The 24454-nt window shown below is 28.7% G+C and overlaps 1 protein-coding gene across 9 annotated transcripts in view; it reads right to left on the reverse strand.

Moving 5' to 3' along the window:
* The window catches only part of LOC114132314 (cardioacceleratory peptide receptor), a 202331-nt gene that overhangs the window by 42527 nt on the left and 135350 nt on the right, over positions 1-24454 (reverse strand). For all 9 annotated transcript variants that reach the window (XM_050204068.1, XM_027997733.2, XM_050204067.1 and 6 more), the window contains one exon: positions 16912-16966. The gene's annotated coding sequence lies outside the window, so the exon portion shown is untranslated. The remainder of the gene's footprint in view (positions 1-16911; positions 16967-24454) is intronic.

Genomic DNA, 24454 nt, shown 5'->3' on the forward strand with positions numbered 1-24454 from the left:
CGTCGGTGAATACGTCATACCTAATGATTTATATATCGTTTTAATCGTCATTTACTCTTCGTCGTTAATTATCGCAACGTTATTATAATATTATATTATAATGTGTGTATCCCGCGCAATAATGGTTTGGCGTACATATAGTACGTTCCCATTAGGGGAAAACTGCGAAAACACCATAAGGATATTAGAAGGCGATAAACTATATAAGTTCAGGTACACCTTTCAGAAACCGCCACACCTATCAGTCTACACCCGCCGTAAGTACCGAGGCTAATACACGATATTATTATAATATTGCGTGTGCGTGTATGTGTGTGTGTGTGTGACAAATACGTATATAATATGTGCATGTGCGATAATCGTGTTATATATCGTGGTGGATACATATCATATATTATATATACGTATAATAAATGTGTGTACATACACACACACACATATTATTTAGATACTTAAATGCTTTTTTTATTTTACGATCTCTTATTTAATTGTAGAGTGTCGGTGCGATATTTCAAAATATTGTCAGTATGATTTATAAGTTCGATTCGCATGTGTATACCTGTGCGCCCGGAGTGGATTCCGGCGGGCAATAATAATAATAAAAAAAAAAAGCTGTTTTAGAGGTTATTTTTTATACGTATATATACGTATAATATGTACATGCATAAACGGCTATCCCGCTTTTAAAGTGGTGTCTTCGGAATTTCGCGAATTTCCCGACGCAATAAATCAAGCGATATCTAACCACCTCTTCTGCTTCCTCGTCACCGTTCTCCGCGTATAACACGGGTACACGCCTATTAAACAAAAAGCCGCGAAATCGGCTGACGCGTACACCTATTATATATACACGAGCTGTCGCGCGTGTGGAATATTCATTGGTATAATCATATTTTTCGACACTAGGTCATTATTTTATTTTTTTTTTTTTTTTTTTTTATTAAATTCCGCGGCGACGACAGAGGAAAATAGCGAGTGAGTGAGTGAGAAAAGCGTTCTGGGTATAATTTTTGAAGAAAAAAAAAATTATACAGTCGATATCTTCAGATATATAAATACATTATATAATAATAGTAGCGGTAGTCAATTTTTTTATCGTCAGACATTATTACTACAAATTGAGTTTTATACTCCATTGAGTTGAACGGATGACTGCAGTTTTCGTATGACATGTAGATATTTTCAATTTGTAAATCGTAAATTCGTACGTGAATAATATAATATGTAATTCAACGGTGGAAAAAAATAACGTTAAATAGCGTTTAGTATACTCTTATACGATTTCTTCGGCCGTCGACCGTTTTAGTACTATCTATTTGTTTGCAGTAAGGCATTTATATATAATGGAACACATTATATGTGTGTATAAAACTGCCTATAAGTATTCATTCGATGATATTATCGTGTATTTGAGTCTGCCCGGAAGTCAAGTCGGGAAATAGCTACTCGCGTGTAGAATGTTGCAAAGATCCAAACCGATTATAAACAACAATTTATGTGCATGTTATATTGTATGTAATATATATCGTACATAAATGTAGTTTCCGAAATATCAATTACATACATTCTCAACATATTCATCGAGTGCGTTCAAATTTTGAGATAAATTTTAAATGATATCACAGAAATAAAAAAAAAAACCACAATATATGGGTTCTGAATAAAAATGACTATGTCTAAGTAACATTTTTCAAAATAATTTAACGATTCGCAAAAATCTTATGAGATTACGAATACGCGCGTACAAATTGTATAACATTAAATATATTATTTTCCATTATTAATTTATGCGATCAATTTCATTATTGATTTTATTATTTAATTCAATCGCTATAAACTGTCGAAATAGTCAAAAGTTCTCTTAATAAAATAAGACGTAAAATGTCTTGTATTTTTACAAGCAATTAGTAATACAAACAATTTCAAGCCATTTTATTAACATATAGGAATTGTGACCCGAAGAAAAATGACAATTTGATTTACAGGTATAACAGTTTCCTATTTAATTAATTTATCGTGTTTTATAGAGAAACATTTGCTAATAAGACGATTTTGATCGCTTAAATAAACTTTATCAATAAAGAAAAAGCTATTGGTGATATTTTATCCAAGTTTTAACTATTTTCAGCCATAGTTCTGTATGGAAGATTACGTAAATATTGCTGTATTTCAGAGAAATTAAAGTTACGCTATAGTTGCTAGGGATGATCGATGCATGAGATAAAGTCTATACAACTTAAGAATTTTCTTTAGACCCTTTAAAGTTTAACACAATGCGAAGTGGTATAAGGATCACCCCACAAAACTGATTTAACACAGAATTGATTATGAAACAATAAAGAGCTTTTAAGGACGAAGAAAGTTCAAACTCACTGGCTATATGCGCATAAAGCCAAACGTTTTAATGGTCTAGCAATGTAATTTGTCCCAAATATGAAAATATGTTTCTTGGTGGTAGTAAGACACGGATAATGTCCATGTATTATATGAGATAAAATTAACTAAGAGGTGACGCCATTGATGGAATAAGCAAACGAGACCGGTTTTCATCGTATAGTAAACTACATCATATCAGACACTTTCCCACATTTCAACTCAAACATAATTGTTCAACCAGACAACCAACCTGTCTAACTCATCCTGCAGGCATTAAAAGACCGCCACAGAGTTTATTACCGAAAACAATTATCGATCGTTAGCGATAACACGAAGACGGCAACGTATCAAAACATCTTTACAATAACGTTAATGGATAGTGCAAATAGAAGAGGAAAATATGCGCTTTACCAGCAGGCTCACCTCGAGGTAATCCTGATTGGACACCAGTGACCAGTAACGCATGATCTCAACCCAAGTATTCTGACCTACTGTAATCTCGATGAAAGGTAAAAGCTATACAATTACAACTGCAGTGATTACACCTGAGACGAAGCAATGAGGAATTTCCATGACGATTTATGATCAACGTTTTTGAAGGCCTGTCCGAAATCAAGAAGTATTACTATCTTAAACTTAGGTTGTAAAGCAGTATGGGTTAAAATTTAAACAAATCTGTAATCTGTAATAAATTGTCGTGTAATGTTTGTTGCGTTAGTGGTAGGTATGAAGGTACTTACATACTCGTTCGTCAAAATATTATTTTTTTTATGATTTTCCAGAAATTCTAAACAGAAATATAACTGATCTATAAAATTTTTCTGAATCAGATTTTCGTATTATGTTATTTTAAAATATAGAAAGGTAGGTAAGGTAATTAAAATGTGTTACTTTATTCATTAGTGTGTATTTCTAAGCAATTATTTTTATTTTATCAATTATTGTGTTTTGATCCTAGTAGGACGAAAACGGCGGCGTAATATATCTTTATTTGTTATGAAAGGAAATAATAATAAACAAAACTTCTTCATTATAAATTATAATATAATTCTGTATTTAAATGCATTTTCTATGATTTAGAATTGTTATTTAAACTGTATATGTTTCTACAGTTTAATAGTCGTTATATTGTTATTAAAAATTAAGTTTTACTAAGTTTAAGTTTAGTATTATAGTCTTGAAAATAGTTCTATCAGAATAATATTTCGCTTTATTATTTGTATTTTTTTATTTGCATAAAACTATGCATAGTTCAATGTAAAATGTTTGTTACAACTTTGACACTTTGACCATTTTAATGTATTGTGTGTACTATATATTGCACCAAGTATGCAGTTTTGAGTTAAATTAAACATATAGTGTGCTGTGCTGTTATGACTTATGAGAATCGTTGAATTAAAATATAAACGCTTTGATTAAATCGCACCATGGACCACGCATTATTATTATTATTACTGTGTGATTTATTTATCAAAGAAATCTCGGGAGGAAACGTATTATTTTCGACTCGACTCGTGTTTTTGTTAACGTTCACGCGTTAACGAAATAATTGTTTTGATAGTATCTAAAATGTTTATAATATACATTAAGTGAAAGTTTAACCAACGATATTACGTCCTCGTCGTCCGTCTCCTGATAAGCAATGTGTACTAAATCACGTTCTACGATTGCCCAGTACAAAGTATTAGCAGCGCAAGCGAAGTCCTAAAAAATAATTAAATAAAATAAAAAACACAGCAAAGATTTATCGACCTATCAAACGTGAACACACGTTAACATCACCGGCCGAATACTGGTGTGTGGTGCACAATAAATATTTGTTTTATTTTAACTTTTACAACTTTATTATAATTTATAATAGTGCAGTTACGATATTTAAATATTACATTTAACAATACAATAATATTATTAATATTACATTCACAATTTGTATACAACATTCGAGATACTCCGATATTCGACATAACGATCCGAAACGGATGTAATTTGTAGTATTTGATGTAGTGGGGTAGAGGGAGACAATAATGAACAGTCAGTGAAGTATTTATTGTATAATATATTGCTTAAAAAAAGAAGTTTTGTGGATTACAAATAATTTTCAGAAAAATATTTATAATAATTCTAAATTAATAAAAGACAAAGATTTTTGTGTGTTTATGTAATCCACAGTTTTTCACATTCGTGGTTATGAAACGTATTGCATTGATTATCCTATACAAGTTAGATAAAATAGATTTGAAGATGCGCAACCTGGATCCAAATTTTTACACTTCGCATTTTAAAGAGAGGTTTAATGGGAAAATGGAAAAAAATTAAATTATTTTCAGTATAGGGCTAGTATTGGTTATAGAAAATAAACTATTAACATAATTTGATATAAATATAATTTTAGATTTGTATTTAATACTTGTTCAAAATCATCCAAATGAATGTGTTAATAATATGTATAGTTTACATTTAATGGAGCTTAATAAGGAGTAAATCCATGGGAATTTAATTTGTCATTGGTAACGTCGCTGTGCGGGATCAACTAGTATCAATGGCGGGCTATTTCGGTGGGATTTGGAGATATTAGGCAGTGGGCTGTGCAAACAAATAATAATGATTAGAGACATTTCTACTTACGGATGTATAGTAAAATATATTGAATAATATTGATGAATCACTGACATTGTTAAAAATAAAAGTAATCTACAAAAGCTATGTAATTTTTTTTTAAATTTAATACTGAATTTCGTTTTTATTAAACGCAAAGTAACTACTAATAACTGATATAAGTACATTTTGTCTAGTAATTACAAATTACAAGAAAACACGTTTAATACGTCTTAAAAATAAACTTACATTTATATCTTAAAAAAATCATTGATAATATCTAGTAAGAAATAAGCTTGAAGACCAGCAAAATAATTTTCCCGAGCCAAATAATTTTTTTAATCCGTCACTGATTTTTAAATATACAATATACATGGTACACATGAACGCAGGTATTGCAAGCAATAATCGTATATTCCTTTTTGGGAAAATATAAATATATTAGGGCGGTTGTAAACTTTTCAGAGTTTACTTCAGTTCTATCTGAAAGGTATATAAAACTTTTTCGGGTCTACTTAAGTACTACCCTCTATCGGTCTGTAACAACTTCGTTTGTGGTATTTCTTTAGCCATAAGCCGTTATTGAGAGATAATATAATAATAATAATAATAATAATAAAAAAAATATCCTTTTTTGAACGAAATAAAATATATGTAAATTTAATTTTTGTATAATAATATTATGAACATACAAACAATAATAAATATGATCACAGTATCAGTGTAGCAATACGGCTTATGGAGATTCGGTAGAGCTTACATATTATTTTGTTCGGGTAAACACAATATTATGTTGACCCGGGAGAGTTTATCACCGCCCATAAAATTATTTGATGGTGAAACACGGTAAGTAAGTACGTGGATATATAGATACAATTGGTAAGTAGGTAGGTGTAGGTGTGTCGGGTCAGGCATCTATGTATTAATATCATGTACAATACATATTATATATATTATAATATTATTGCGCACACGTCATAATGTACAAACGTCGGCGGCGGCGGCGGCGGCGGCGTAGGTATGCCGCGGCTGCAGAACGTAACGCGTGGTTTTGTGTACAATAAATAATCGTCGGCGGGCGGTCGTCCGTTTTCACGCGTAAAACAAATACTGCGCCCAATAATCTATTACGATATTGCGAGTATTAATAACAACGTCGGAGAATCGTGTCGAACATATTTTCGACTGAGCGCGGTAGATGGCCCCGAAATCAATTAGTCCGAACGTATATATTATTATTCTTATGCGTTATTCACGCGGGGTTACCTTGTATTTGAAAAAAAAAAAACATAAAACAACTATTCGATCAGATATCATAATAATAATACAACGCGTATAATAATATTATTATAAATTACAACAGGTGTATATCGTTTCGACCGCGCGCCGTATCTCGATATTGCTCGTCGTATTATATTATATTTTACACGGCGCGATTATCGTTCGGGTCGCGAAAGCGCAGCGGTAGCGGTATAAATTTTATGAATTTTTTTCTCTCTCCGCGATGATTTACGGTCCCGCGCGCGCCTCCGTTCGTCGCACAGTCTTAGGTGGTCGTGGTCACATTATGACTTATATTTATTATCATTGTACTAATTCACTATATCGTGCAGTCGAACAACTATAGTATAAGTACCTGTAGAACCTAAGTACGATGTAGGTAATATATTTAATCTTTAAGTGTACAAATAAATTTAGATCTGACTACAGTAATTATATATATATATATTTAATAGGGCGCGAAGACTTCTACCGTCGCGCAGTTTTTGTTACAATAGTATTATTTTATTATATTGTTTACGTTACAAATAAATATAATAATATATTATAAGACTTGATAGGAGGTATGATACGGACGTCGAGCTAATTAAATCGTAACAATAATCTGTTCGCGACGGGTTTAGGTATTCAGATTGCACAGTTTAATTTTGTTGCTCACTGACGGGATGAATGGTCGAGTATAATAATGTCTATGCAATAAGTAGACAAGTGGCTATAGAAATATAATTGGAATGGTACAATATAATATAATAAATGTTATTACATCGAGACCGGTAAATGCCAAATGGTAATGCTGAATGTATAAACCCAATAACTTCAGAACGAAAGCGGTAGATACTAGATACCTATATATATCATAGGTGAATGAAGAGCATTTGACACGTTATATGATATTATTGACAACGAAGTTTTTTTTTACAAAATATTTTGAATATAATATGAGATGTAATAATAATATGAATATGAATTCGAGCACATAATTTAAATAAAATAATAAAAAAAATATCCTTTTTTGAACGAAATAAAATATATGTAAATTTAATTTTTGTATAATAATATTATGAACATACAAACAATAATAAATATGATCACAGTATCAGTGTAGCAATACGGCTTATGGAGATTCGGTAGAGCTTACATATTATTTTGTTCGGGTAAACACAATATTATGTTGACCCGGGAGAGTTTATCACCGCCCATAAAATTATTTGATGGTGAAACACGGTAAGTAAGTACGTGGATATATAGATACAATTGGTAAGTAGGTAGGTGTAGGTGTGTCGGGTCAGGCATCTATGTATTAATATCATGTACAATACATATTATATATATTATAATATTATTGCGCACACGTCATAATGTACAAACGTCGGCGGCGGCGGCGGCGGCGTAGGTATGCCGCGGCTGCAGAACGTAACGCGTGGTTTTGTGTACAATAAATAATCGTCGGCGGGCGGTCGTCCGTTTTCACGCGTAAAACAAATACTGCGCCCAATAATCTATTACGATATTGCGAGTATTAATAACAACGTCGGAGAATCGTGTCGAACATATTTTCGACTGAGCGCGGTAGATGGCCCCGAAATCAATTAGTCCGAACGTATATATTATTATTCTTATGCGTTATTCACGCGGGGTTACCTTGTATTTGAAAAAAAAAAAACATAAAACAACTATTCGATCAGATATCATAATAATAATACAACGCGTATAATAATATTATTATAAATTACAACAGGTGTATATCGTTTCGACCGCGCGCCGTATCTCGATATTGCTCGTCGTATTATATTATATTTTACACGGCGCGATTATCGTTCGGGTCGCGAAAGCGCAGCGGTAGCGGTATAAATTTTATGAATTTTTTTCTCTCTCCGCGATGATTTACGGTCCCGCGCGCGCCTCCGTTCGTCGCACAGTCTTAGGTGGTCGTGGTCACATTATGACTTATATTTATTATCATTGTACTAATTCACTATATCGTGCAGTCGAACAACTATAGTATAAGTACCTGTAGAACCTAAGTACGATGTAGGTAATATATTTAATCTTTAAGTGTACAAATAAATTTAGATCTGACTACAGTAATTATATATATATATATTTAATAGGGCGCGAAGACTTCTACCGTCGCGCAGTTTTTGTTACAATAGTATTATTTTATTATATTGTTTACGTTACAAATAAATATAATAATATATTATAAGACTTGATAGGAGGTATGATACGGACGTCGAGCTAATTAAATCGTAACAATAATCTGTTCGCGACGGGTTTAGGTATTCAGATTGCACAGTTTAATTTTGTTGCTCACTGACGGGATGAATGGTCGAGTATAATAATGTCTATGCAATAAGTAGACAAGTGGCTATAGAAATATAATTGGAATGGTACAATATAATATAATAAATGTTATTACATCGAGACCGGTAAATGCCAAATGGTAATGCTGAATGTATAAACCCAATAACTTCAGAACGAAAGCGGTAGATACTAGATACCTATATATATCATAGGTGAATGAAGAGCATTTGACACGTTATATGATATTATTGACAACGAAGTTTTTTTTTACAAAATATTTTGAATATAATATGAGATGTAATAATAATATGAATATGAATTCGAGCACATAATTTAAATAAAATAATAAAAAATATTGAAATTTAATGTTTGATTATAATATAATATTATGGTAGGCACTTTTTAAAAAAATAGAAATTTGTATTAAATTGTGTTTTTTCATAGTCATTAAACATTGTATAAGTACATTTATATTAAAATCTATTGGTATAGCTTCATTTAATTTTCAGAAAGTTTGCTATAATGCGTCTTACATTTCTGTGTAGGTAACTAATAACTTTATACCACATTACCACAACTAGAAATTCTCTTTTAAGAGAATAGTAGGTAAATGCATTTTCTGTTTAATATGGTATACTCGGGTGTAGTGTTTGTGAGCATAGTACATAGGTAGACTACTTAATGTTATTTTGTTTTCGTCAGTTACATCTCAAAATGGTAAACGCGTTGTTCAAATTTTTGTGAAGCGAGGCACTTGACACATTGTACAATCAAATAAATTCTTTCCATAAACATTTGTTACATTTTTACTTATATTCAGATTGTTTTACGTTAAATTATATTTAAAATATTTTTACGAATGATTATTTTATTATAACATTGTACGTTAAGATTTCAAAAGTGTAATGGTATGCATACAAATATTTGTTGGCATAATACACCCATACAACTATTTAACCAATGAAATTCAAGTATAATGATACGTGGGTACAACGATAGTACTTAATTTCGCATTATCTTTTGTATACATAATATGACACATCTACCAAAAAAATACTGGGGGTGGTACATTGGATACGTAATCGACTATAGCGGTAAACTTCGAACGTCATACATTATAAAATATTATTATTCAAATTTTTTCCTCAAAACTTCTCTTTTAAGTGTTAAAAGTTTTTACCAAATTACCTAAATATTTTTGTTAAAGAATTTCCGAAGAATTGCACAAAATATGAAAAGTTGAAGTTTTCATTGTACGTATTATACGGTGTGCATCATGCATAAACCTAAAATTACGCTGTATTATTATAAACTAAATCAAAATATTCGTCATTTATCCATTTTTTAATAAAATAGTTTCGCTTTTTATTGGAAAAAATCATAATACCATAAAGTTCACTCAATTTTAAAAGCAACGGTTAATAACAGCTGTCAAATATTCTGATGCGGTGCTAAAATGATAAATCTGTCAAATTAAAAATACACGCTCTTCGAGTGCAAACTTACACGAATGTACATGCACAATAATATACAATAACTATATCGTTCAGATTTAAGATGGTATAGTTGATGTTCTAGCTTTACGGAAAAATTGTAAATCTTGATTATCTATATTAGATCATATTATGTGTGTATATTATTTTAATTTAAATGAACCCATTTAATTCATAGATAAATAAATAAATATATATTATATACATCACGCGTTTTAAGCACAATAAATAAAATGTATTTAAGCCGTATTTTACTACTCAATAATCACGTAGCAAGTCACTACAGACTGCATCTCTAAATTAAATTAATGCGTATTTCATTCAACATTTTATTTTATATAATGTATAATTTATATGGTACATAAAATATTTGATTAAATGTAATATTTGCATACTAAAATAAAATAATTAAAAAAATATTTATTTATAATTATAATATAATATTAACAATAATTATATAATAATAATAATAATAATAATAATAATAATAATAATAATAATATAATAATATATATTAATATATTATAATATATAAAATAATAATATAATAATTATATTATATTATAATATTTTTATTATTTATAATACGTGAATTAATTTAAACATGTAATTTATACTGCCGGCTTAGATTTAAAATATATCATGTATATAATTATATATTCGTATAATTAAATCGTAAAATGTATTTATTTTTTTTTTTTTTAATTGGGTATTATTTTAATTTGTAATAGTTAACTCTATAATTTTCTGGAATAGTTTTACATGTAAAAATTAAAATGTAAAACGAACAACGTATACGAGTTATTAAAGTCAGAGGGTACAAAAGAAAACTACAAAATACATATTATATTGTCCTCAACTCATAAAAGTCACTAAGAGAAAAATAATAAATTGTTTATTAAATTTTTAGTGGAAACCCTTAAAGTTACGACGGTGAAAAATTAACAGCCAAGAAAAATCCAGCAATAAAATTATATATATATATATATTATATATGTGTGTGATCTGTTCACTAAATGTATATCATCTACTACGTCACATCTTACGTAGGTAAACTATAATGTTTCTATAACCTTTAAATAATATTCTTATATTGTTGGATGGTCGAAGTTTAAAAAAAAATGACATAGACACTTATTATACAATAATAATTTAACGAAGTTATGGAAAATTTTTTATGTCATAAATTACTTTTATTATATTATTAAAATTAAAATTAAATTTTTCCAAAAGGTTTACCATAGTTTTATTTTATAAGTAATATATACCATAAGTATAAGTAAAAGTATTAAACCGATTAGATGACATTTTTAAAATAATTAAAAAAAATACTATATGAAACTTCCAACTGTTTGATCCAACTCTAAATATTTTACAAATAATAAGGTTAAACACTATATAATTTTATTGAACTGAATAAATTTTTGGAGTAATTGATGATTTACTATATTATATTGTTTTGTATTTTGAAATTGAATATGATAAATTAAAAACCGAGTGTCGAATATTTAACTTATAAATAATAATATCCAATAAAGCCTATTGCGAAAAATGTTGGTTTTTAAAACTTTAAGACGTGTCGATTAAAATTTACACAGAATTGAATGTCTCATTGTTGTACTAGTATATTATGTACTAAATTTTTTTTTAAAATTATAATTCACAATCAAGATTTACTGTGGGATATTACAGAAGAACATAAAAAAAAATCAAAAGCACATTGTCTCGAATCAAAAGTAACAGCTTTCACCAGGAAAATGTATAAACTATTTTATGATATTTTTTATACGTACCATTATGGAAACGTAATACAATTTTAAAGACTTCGGCTTATAGTTATAAAATATGATAATCTCTTAGAATTTTTAGAGATGTGATTCGTACAATTTACATAATTTGAATAAATGTTATTAGGTATTTATAAATCATAATACAGAATTGATATAAATGAACCGTATTCAATGGATCAAGATGTATATTGTTATGCGTACCTACTACTTATCTACTTTTCTTTAAAAGTACAATGAAGTACAAATATACAATATGCAATTTTTAACAAATGAAAATTCCTATGATGGTTATAATATTATAATTTTTACTTGTTAAACATAATCGCAATTATTACGAGCACAGTATTACATCTAATTATACTTGAGTTCAATTCTTGTATTCGAATAATTTGTAATACGGTAATAATCATCACTATACAACACACGTCTGGTTTATTGAAAGTACGCTTTATAAATCTCTTATAAAGACAGTAGGATTAGTAGGGATTCATACAATATTGATGTATATTTTGTGCAAAGTAGGTATGTTACTTTCGGAAATAATAACTATTAAGCTTTATTTCGCACTCGAGTTAATTAAATGGTTTCAATTAACGATAAAAAAACGTATTAATATTATTATTATTATTATATAATGACTTATGTATTTATAAAAGTTTGGTGAAGAATAATTAATAAGAAATATATATTTTTTAAATATAGTATTATTTACGTGTAAACTGTGAACTAGACGGTTGAAATCATTCGCATTTTGTTTTTAAATCATTAAAACTGTATACCGTGCACTAACTAATATCACTTCTCTATTTTGAAAACAAATTAATTTAAAACACACATACACACACACACACACACATATTATATTAAATATTTTTTACAAGTAGTTCTGACAGTCTGTCTAAAACGTGCCTGTCTGCGTACACTTAAATTATCCACAGTAGCACGTTCGGCTTTTTATTTGTTTTCGACGCATGGATTATAAATCGAAAATCACTTCATCCAGCCACCATACGGGCTACGTTAACACTTATTATTAGAATATTATTCTACAGCTTTTATTGTTGTAAGTAATTCGATTTGAACTCGTGTCGTGTCGACCAAGTTAGTAAAATGCAATAACGACGACGGCTACCCGGCGAAAAGCGCCCAACCATATATGCGCGACGTGAATTGACGGCTTCTCCGAAATATAATTGCTTTAAAATTAACATTGTGCCATCGTAAGAGCATTTTAACTTTATGTGTGTACATAGTCTAATATAATATTATATTATACCATAATTGTGTGAATATGTGTGTTCTTATTGTAGGTTGCGAGTGTGTTTGTCATAATATATACCTACGTTAAGATTATATAATACATCATCATCATTCCGATATTTCCGGTAAATATATATATTTAATATTGGGCACGGAAATGTTATAAGTACGCGTTGTACAAAATCACATTATGTGGTATACTTTGATTTTAAAAATAAATCATTCTACCGACACACATCACGTAATATCATAATATACATAAGGAGAGTTCCGCTATTTTTCCCCTTGTCAATAACTTAAGTTATGTATATTTTCATCATGTATATATTTTATTAGTCAAATTTTTGCAAGTTATTGTCTTTTATTAGATGACCATATTAATTTTTACTATTAACTGTTTTCTATGCATATAAAAAAAAATATTTGTTTTTTTTTTTTTATTTACTTACAACTCTGAGTGGTTTATTTTTATCAGTTTTTAAATTATTAATTATTTTTATCAATTATAATCATAGAACTATGAATGTTATGTACGTGCACATAATGTACTCGTAATAATGTTTAAAGGAAAATACCCTGATGCTACTCAGCGGGATACAGTCTTTATACAAATCTACAGTCTCAGTATCTAATATTATAAATTTCTATGATCGGAGGCAGAATTTGAACATATATCTATGTCACAGACAGTGATTTAACCAAGGGATTACTGCGTGCCAGTACAACAGTATATAAATTGTACTGTTCGCGGTCAGAAGTCTACATACGCGTAGATTATGGCAAATCGAGATTAAATGCCTGAATAGTAAGGCTATTGCAGGTATTGACGAAAATATTATTTTATGTAGTTGGGCAAAATCTATAGAACCTGAATCAAACGCATAAATTACTACGTCTCATCTTAGTGAAAGATCAAAACGCGCTTGCATGAATAGAATTCATTCTAATTTAGATTAAACGAAGGTAATGTCGCATTATGCTTAAAATATAATTACACTTCAATATATTTTGTGATAAAAAATAACGCCTTGTTTAGACGTATAGTTTAGAAATAAATATACTAATATTCCAGTATATGTATATTTTTTGGAATATTGTAAAAAATATTAATTAGATATATCATCACTGTCGTGTTATTGATTTTTTGACATACAATAACACATTGGATTGACACATTGTACTCTAATATTATTATACAAATATCTTGAAATTGTTTAATGTAAACTTTTCTGCTATACGTGTTACATGAGTACTATTAAATGTAATATTATTACATTAGTAGATACAATAGGATATTACATAAGGTAAGTTTAAGTATAATTATTAATTTTAGAAGCAGTTGCGTAATGAGTGAATGAATTAATATTGTCCTACCTCCTACAATGGAAAGGGGACGAAATTAAATCATAATTCAATACCCATGGCATAACTATCAATTTAAAAATAAAATCAGGGGATAGAGAAGAGAGAACCGAAATACAGTACAAATAGTTTGGTTTCACTTCTAAATTAAAGTAGTTAGAAAATAATACAAACAATACATTGAAAAAATATATCTTTAACAGCTAATTATTTATATAATTTTAAAATAAATATTTGTGTACCACTTAAATACCAATTTAAAAATTTTCGAACTCAATCGGAAAAAGTCAACTTTATAGACATTAAATCGAAATAATATTATAATACCTATAATCTACTATACTTAAATCTTAAACATTTAGTTCGTTTATCATTAAAATAATGATGTTTTTGTTTTTTCATACAACTACAAGACAGACTGAATATAATATTACAATATACTATATATATATACGTACGGTATAGTTTTTGGAAAACATAATTATTCGTATAATTTATTTTTGAAACCAAGAATATTGTAAGTTATTCCTTTACGGATCTTGAATATTTGCTATCGGATTTCCGAGTTGTCTGTTTTTAATATCCAATTTCATTTTGGTTTACCCTTAAGACTATATTATATTATACGCATTATTACATACATGTATAAAGCATGTGCAGAAAATGTAAGAGAGTTTATGTTTATTTCCAGGAACCCTTCCAATTTTACCAATAAAAAAGAGATGACGAGATTTTCTCGGACTCTAGAGCAATGGTTCCCGAATAAAATAATAATAATAAAAACGGAAAAAAACTATTGACATAAAATTTGTGGGCGGCAGTCAAATCACATAAAGAAGATGCGCGTAAAGAAGAAAAAAGAGAAATAATAATATATCCTAAAAACCGCGAACGCTATAGTCATTATTATCATTTATGGAACGGCTTTTTGTACGGACGAATAATAACAATAAAAAAATTTAATAATCATGGTGTAAGCAAACTTTAGTGAATGCGAGCCGCAATAATCATTTAAAGATCTCTCCTTCTCCCTCTCTTAAAAAAAAATCAAAAATGTACATTTTCTTAAAACATTTTTACACTAAAAATATATATGTATACATACACATAACATTTATACTTGAATTATTTTTTCATCATAATTTCTATGCGTCAAAAAGTTTTCTTTAAGCAAAAATGATTGTTTTATAACCACCATATAACGAGAAAACGTTGTTGACGTTAATAATCGAATCGTTGTTACACAGAAAAGCAGATTTCATTCGGTCATTTTCATAGTGTGAAATGCCAAAAGGAATAGAGTATAATAATATAATCACAATAATAATTATCATATAGTAACAATAATGCGTGCAATGGTGGTTTTAAGCATATTTTTTCGCATGTTACAAAAATGTAGAATAAGCACTTTTTCACGGCGCGAGGCGCTAAAATAATGCATTAAAAAAACGCTGTAGCATAGCTGGAATTATTACAATTTTTTTCAAATATATAGTATACAAAAATTTGGAATGATACTAAACAATATGCCTGGCGTATAACAAAAATCTATTGTATAGCCGTCGACAATCCTATATGGTGGTTAACGTATTAAGGAGCGTTTGTAGAAATACAAATTTCTGTTTTTTTTTTTTTAAAGGAGTATGCTCGGTAAATCACTTTAAACATACAGTTGTGTCTCAATAACTCGAATCTCGAGAGAAATAAAAATAAATTCTACTTCTATAGTTTTGGAGTTAAATACTTCAAATATAACTTATAAGAACTTCAAAGGATAAGACTAATTTTAAACTTATAAAGGTTTTTGAGTTATAACAATGTTTGAGTTATCGCAACTTAATTGCATGAAGTGTTTTACATAAATTCTATTATTATTTATTTATTAGTTTTGAGGACTTCAAACTTATATTGCTAGTAATTATTTACATTGTGCATGTTATACAACATAAATATAATGATCACAGATGAAGGCGAGACACTGTGATTTTTAATCGATGTTGTGATATTATATAATTTCGTTATACAACGAATATAACTCGCATACGTATAAACGAAACGTTAAATTATATAAACGTATAAGAAAATTGTGGTAACACCCCCGAAATAATATTTAATAATGATATTTTATTTTTAAAGGCAATCTTTTTCAAGTGTTTTGAACATTCCATTCTTAAGACATTTTACTCACGTATAACGGGAGTAAAATATGAAACTAGCAAGGGCAATACGTTTTTTAATATTATCATTCTTATCTGTTTAAATGTTTTAATCATCTTTCTCGTTTTATGAGAGCTTAATTGAATGGTTAATCAAAATTATACATAATATATATTTTATTTACAATATGATTTTACTATTTATCTCGTTATAATAGTTATTCATGTTATCTATTTAATAAAACAAATACTACTTCTTGCTACTTATTAGAAATACAATAACAAAAAACTTACCTTTTTTGTAATGCTTCGATCCTTAAATATTGTTTATTTCTGCAGCTTTTAGAATCTGAAATCAATAATGTGATAGTTAAAAATAATTGTTACTGACATACGTTAGTAGGTATACATTTAATAAATAGATGGAAGTAACATAAATCTATGAACTATGTGGCGATATCACCATAATTTTGAATGTTTATTTTTATCGAGGAATGTACATAATATTATATTTTATGATAGTTTTTATTTTTGTATCGGAAACATTTATCAATATCAACTTTAACTTTGTACAAATAACATATACATGTTTATTGTGTATAATACACCTATAATCTATATATTACATTATTTTTATTTCCCGTAGCCGCCTCTTTTATGTATTTTTCCAAATATCGCTTACATTAAATATGCCACGCGTACCTGATACATTATTTGTCGTAAAATGAATTGAAGATTAAATAGATTTCGATCAATTTTTTTCACGGCAGAACCTTCCGAATTTAAAGATAAAAACGATTACATCTTAAAAATCACACAGTTAATTATTATACAGTATTTGTCGTCCCCAAGTATCACGATTTAATAGCGCGTATATATATTTGTATGTTTCTTTAGTCGACGTAATACAGTGAGCATTCACTTTTTTAGACATTTTTTAATTTAACAGTAGATAAAAATCAAAATTTATTTTTACGCTCATTCTTATTGACACTTCACTGCACAGTTTTTGAATTTAATTAACTATGTTAATTTATAGAAATTGTAACGTTTTAATGATAAATTATTTAATGCGTGCAGTAAAAAAATTTGATTTTAAAATAGCGTCACTTATGGTGCGTTTTAAACTTAAATTGAATACTCAGTATAAATTATACAGTCTTTTATAATAATGTTTTGTTAATTGACGATATAAGATAGCTATAATAATCGTTATACTTTCGTGGCGATTAAAAACGTATACGCCTTTTAATCATATAAATATAACGAACTATATATTATACTATCACATGCCGATATGCAGATAATTATTAATCGAAAGAATCGTACAGTAGGATTCAATAAATTCGATGTGCACAGTTCAGCATTATATTAAAATACTCTCTTTGCGGCAATATTCATAATAAAATATAAAGTGGAATATTAACCTGTTGCAATAATTACGTGCGCGTGAACGCTTTTTGATATTATGTTTGTGCAAATTGCTTTATTCGGATAAGGTCGATGCCTATGTGGTTAGCCGTAATCGTTAGGCGCGGGGTGCAAGTAATTTATTTTATATACCAAATGTTTTTTTAATACGCATGCGGCAACAATAATTTGTTAAACTGTTCAGGAAAGAATTTTATTCAACTCTCTACTGCGAGAACAAGTGCAGTCGCGTTATAACTTATAATATTATATTTTATGGGTACAACTTGATGTATTGTATGTATACGTACGTGTAGATATTTACTAATGTTACCGTTACGGCAGATTATAAGGCGCTTACTGTAATATACCTGTTGATCATTTTTATCATTAGGTCAACGTGTTTTTAAACGATAATTTTTTAAGTCAATGTTTAAAAAAAAAGTCACTCCCCTATAATATTATTTAATATTCAATGATAATTAATCAGCAGTAATACATATATGTCCTGTGTAATGTTAATCTCACACGGAGTACCACAATTGATGTACCTTAAATATTTATACTATTATTATGTACTAATCATAGTGCTTAGCGTGAATTTGTGCCGGCCCAAATTGTTTGAGTTTAGGCAGTTGGGTATGGCAACGACTACTGCCGACAACGATTAACGACGTATTGGTACCTTTTTTGCTAAGCAAATAATATACATATATAAAGAGACTAGAGAGAGAGAGAGTAATTTATCAAGAATGTTAATAACCATTTTTTTTTTCTAAACAATGAATTTATTTAAATACCGATTTTTGCAATTTTTAAATATAATTAAAAACCAAATTGTAAAATTATTGAGATTTTGTGTACTTAAGGAATATCCCATGGTGTTATAAATTTCTGTTTTTGAAATGAAAATCTCTCTTTTTACAGTTAAGTATTTAATGAGTAATTTTTGTTTTTATATAATATTGTTATACATAATTAAAAATTTAAACAAGTAGTTTTCCAGTCGTTTTGATGTAGCACCCTTTTTTTATAAGCTTACTATTATGGACCAATCATCCTTAGTATACAAAGCCTAGCAGCTCAATACCTGCTTATCTGAACTTTAATTTTGATACGTTAACACTACTTAAATAGTATACAATATCTCAATAATTTATAAATATGGTCTTTATCTCTTAAAGTATATTTGAAAATTCCCAAATCATAATAATAGCGTTATCGAAGAATATAAAAAGGAAGTGAAAAGTGAACATGCTTGGCGTATCACTACGTAAAATAAATACGACATTAATACCGAGCGGTATTGTACTGATTTATTCAAAATGGTTATTTGTATGATGTGTCGTTCTCCGCATCAAATTTGAATAAACGAAAAGTTTTTTATTTTCTGTTCGTTATGCAGGTAGAGATTTTACACGAATATTTGTTTTTTTTTATCGTTGACGTTATATATTATATATTTGGCGCGTTAAATCCCAGCTGTATTTACGCACGCAAAACGTTTTCCAATTGTTTTTTCTTCTCTTCACGTGCGCGATACAGCCGATTGCAGATGGATCTCTGCACGAAACGGGGGAGAGTATGTTGGCCTAATAGAGCATATATTACCCGGAGATCGGGTTAATTGATAACTTGGACAATCGCCAGAGAACTTGTCCTCGCCTAATGGCGTATAATAATACGTGCACAGACACATACTATTATTTTCTCAAGACTCGATAGCGTTCGTTTGATATATATTACCATGAAGCCTTTTGCGATTATGCTGTATATATATATATGCTCACCACGATGGACGATAAATGGCTCGCTGTTTTATTTTTAAACGATTTCAATAGGCGCGGGTGATGTCGTGGATGAAATTCGTAAATTAAGTTCGTGGTTTTCATTATGCGCATAAAATATTTTATTCGATTATTTTAAACCGATAGACTATAATATATAAAATATAAAACACGGTTTCTAATAATAAGTACAATTTTTTTTTTTTTTTTTTGAAGAGAATTCACCACGGAAACTTATATATTTACCTAAATATCTTATGTCACAAATTTGCAATATAATATAATGTTTTAGAATATATTGCAATAGGTATTCGGCGTATACAACGTGACGACTTGTTTGCATATTATTATATAGTTATACAGTGATAGTTATACACGTTAGGGTATTACCCTTGTCTCACGATGTGCTCAACTCAACAGGTGCACACTTGGGTATAGAGCATAGGTACTGCAATAGCGTGTAAATGATATGTTTTCGACAGCTTTAAGTTCTACGAGTGTATGTTTACAGTTATGGCGCATAATATATGTACATCGAATGTTGCGTAAATCAATTATATGTTGGTAAATTCCAAGTATAATTTACTCGATAGTGGAAAACTGAATACTTAAAAATCAGAAACGGTTCTACTATTATGTATGGTTTGTGCATGTCTGTACTCTGAGTTAAAAGCAAACTAAAAATATTACTGATTACATGACGCATACAAAAGTATAACTAATAAAATACCGTAGAATTCAACAGTTATATAATTTTAACAATTTGTTTCTACATACATTATACAAAAATAAAATGATTGTAATTATAATAATCATTATAGCCGGAAAAACGTGACGGGTCTTTTGACTTACAAATACGAGGAAATATTATAATGCATTTAAAAGGTTAAATATTGACGTATATTATATAGTATTACCTCGTATTTTTTTACTTTTCGAAGTTTAGCAGATTTAAAATTCCGTTTATTGTATTTTACTGATTAAAATAAAATATGAAGTTTTATATTTCTGGTGAAATATCCAATAAAATATTTTTTAACTCATTTTTCAAACTTATTTTGGTATGATATCTACTACTACCTTCTAATTATTTTAAAGAAAAACGTTTTTTCATTATTGGTATTTATAGGTTCGTTATTTTTAAAAAGTTTCTGTAAATGATTATGTTTATTTTAAATTGCATCAGACATCAGTGATTCATGATATTAAAATGATGAATTGTATGATTTTTAAAATACGAGTACACATAAATCATTTAACCATCCAAATATATAAATATATTTATATTTTATATATTTTGTATTTGTTTATAATCGTTTTTAAAACAATCACAACTGTAAAAGAAACACTTTAGTTTTATTACATACCTATTTGTTATTTATGCTTTATAGTAATCATTTGTTTTGATTCAGTATTTATATATTATACTTTAATTGCAAATTAAAATGTCGGTCAATTCTAGTTGTGATTAAAATTAATATTAAATTAATTAGGTTTTCGCATTGAATGCTTGTATCTAACTTTAAGAACAGCATTAAAACAGCTATAGCGTCTTAATGTGAATCATAAAATGTTTACTGTAGAATGATACCTATTTACTGGCCGATCTTTCAATTATTATACAACATAAAAATGTGAATAAAAATTTTAAGTTTTTTTAAAGTGCCTAATTGCTAATAAAACTACAAATAATTATGTGTTGTAAATTAATTAACTGCTACCTACAGCAACTGTCATCACTTATCAAACTGTGGATTCTATAATATTTGTATATATTATACCGAAATTGCTCTGGAGTAGGTCATAAAACCATTAAATATAAAAATATGATTCGTTAATCTAAGCACGAAAACCAGCGTAATAATAATACGTTTGGTACAAATGTATATGCTGTCATAGCCTCTAGGACTTCAGATCTGCCATGCCGTTATGTAATCGAATGTGCTTCGAAGTTGACACGTTTTTAATAAAAATTGCGTTCGTTCGTGTCGTTCGTTAACGCGTACTTAATAATATCATTTCTAAATGCTAAGTCGTATTCCGTAACATCTCACATTTGCATGGCTGATGAAATGTTAAAATATGTAATTAACTGCTTAAATATAACTATAAAAGCAAAATATAATAATAATATGAAATGCAATGGATATAATGTTATAAACATTTTATTAAATAAAATAATTTTAATAATATAAAATGAATATGATTTTAATTCAAAAAAATGTGTGGGGAAAAATGGAAAGTATCTTCCTTATTTTTAGAAAAATAAGCAGTGAAAACAGTATGTTAGTTTTAGAGGAAAATGGTATTTGATTATATAAATATTTAAAATGATTTTTTTGGAATATCATTTTGGGAGGACGGGTTAGTGGACAATAATGAGGCATTTTTACGAGCTTGCGGGGAATATATTTAATATTATTTTTATATCGATTCGCCGTGGTGGTATTCGAAAATGACTATTATACGTATGTACAGGTACGCATCGCCAGTTCATCGGTTTGGGTTCGTGCCATATATTACGTGCATTGCCGCCGCTGCCGACGTTCGGGGCGCGACGGTAACACTATAATATTATTATTATATACTTGTGCTCGTTTAAGGACGTTAACGTATTACCATTATTGTAGATCAAAAGATATGAAATACCATAAATAAAATAATAAAATAACGATGATGCAGATGACGTACTCGTGTATATATATATATATGTATATATTATGTGTCCAGGACGACTGAAACGGAAGTCTAACCACAAGACAAGTAACACATCGTCTGTTTATAAACGTTTAGTTTCAATATAATGGTATAGTACGGATGTTTTCTAAATACGTATTTTATTTCTCGATTACAGTTTTTGCAATAGATCGATATCTTGTTTTTGCATGGGCTTACATATTTTGTAATATTGAATATTATTATACGTAGATCGTAGGCACAATATTTTATAAAAACATATACGATACACGCCCTTATTTGTATTGATGAGGAAGGGAGAGAATATTATATTTATTATAGTAGAATAAATCCTAAACAGCTTAGTCTACGGAAAATAAATTGTTTTATTTAACGAAAAGTTGTAAGATGATCATATAACATTTTAAAATCAAATTAGCTCAATCTTCTAAAGAAAAAAAATATATTGTTATGTAATAGCTGACAGGCGAAGATACATGACTTTTTTTAGCCATGGAGTTTAAATAATTATTCATTATTGTACTAAACAAAACTGAAAAAATTCCTTAAGAAAATATCGTAGACAAAACGTAATAATAATATTGTATAATACATAAAATAAGGAAGTATACCTATATTATGTATAATTATATATTGTGTTGCATTTTTTTTTGAGCCCCCTACAGCGATATAGAATGGGGTGTCCCTTATTTAACTATAATTTTTTTTTGCATTTTTGTTAGTCTCGCCTACTTAATTTGTATACCTATATGCATAAAGAAATGAACTACCTACCTATATTATATATATAGTATAACATTATTGCAGTGAAGTGCATTATTATCATTAGAGTAGACCGTATAACAAATAATAATTACATTTTAATGTCAATCATCATCGATCACATCGGTAACGGCAGTTGCAATACTTCTACTTATTATACCTACAGAATACGCATTATCATAGCTGATTTGCATAGAAACACGTAATTTTATGATTATTAGGTTATATCCGCCCGCGGTATTTGAAGTGTGTCTTATATGACACTATCCGGAGTCTAATGTATAAGCCGTCGAGCTCAACGAGAGAATAAGTTATTCCGTTTCGTACGTGATTCAAATACATCGTCGTATATACGTATTAATTCAATTTGAAGATATATCACGCGATGAATGAATAATGTATATTGACTCTGCCATCGCTGCATAAAAACTGCCCCAAACATTTTCATTTTCTACATATTACTAATATTATGCGGGGAAAAAATATTAAATAAAAGTGATTCACACACGCGGTTATCACTAAATTATTATGATCGGGTGGTGATGTCTATGAAATAATATTAGGTAAAAGTAGAACGTTAATAAAAATTACTTTTTAGGTTATCAGAGAAATTAATATTAATTATTGTATAGAAAACAAAATTTCGCAAATAAAATAATGTGTAAATAAACTAATGCTTTGTTACAATGTTTTGTTATATGTCAAAAGCTCGGAGTGTATATATACATTTCTTTTTCTGCCTACCAACTACCGTAATATTTTGTAACTACTTAGAACATAAACACTCGTATTTTGAAGTCGTTCTTATACATAGATGACAATAATAATGATATTTTGTTCATACGGTATTTTTCAATATAGTCGTATTTTCCCAGCTGACATTGTGTAGTGTACAGCATTTGTTACTTTACTTTTTTTTTCTTTTGTGCGGCTTAAAATCTTTTCCTATTAAAAAGATCGTAATCATCATAAGGATTTAACGTGTTATTTTAGGTGTAAGTGGAAAAGTTTAAATTGATGTATACATTTTACGGACCCGGTTTAAATACGTCTCGTGACCCAGAGATAAATAATTGAAATGAAGGGTCATTCCGCACTGGGATAATAAGTTTTAGAATAAAACAAAAACTTTTAATGAAAATTCAAACAATTCACGTTTTAAACAAGTTATATATACATAA

This window comes from Aphis gossypii, chromosome 3 (genome assembly GCF_020184175.1).
Source record: "Aphis gossypii isolate Hap1 chromosome 3, ASM2018417v2, whole genome shotgun sequence".
In the NCBI taxonomy this organism is placed as follows: domain Eukaryota; kingdom Metazoa; phylum Arthropoda; class Insecta; order Hemiptera; family Aphididae; genus Aphis; species Aphis gossypii.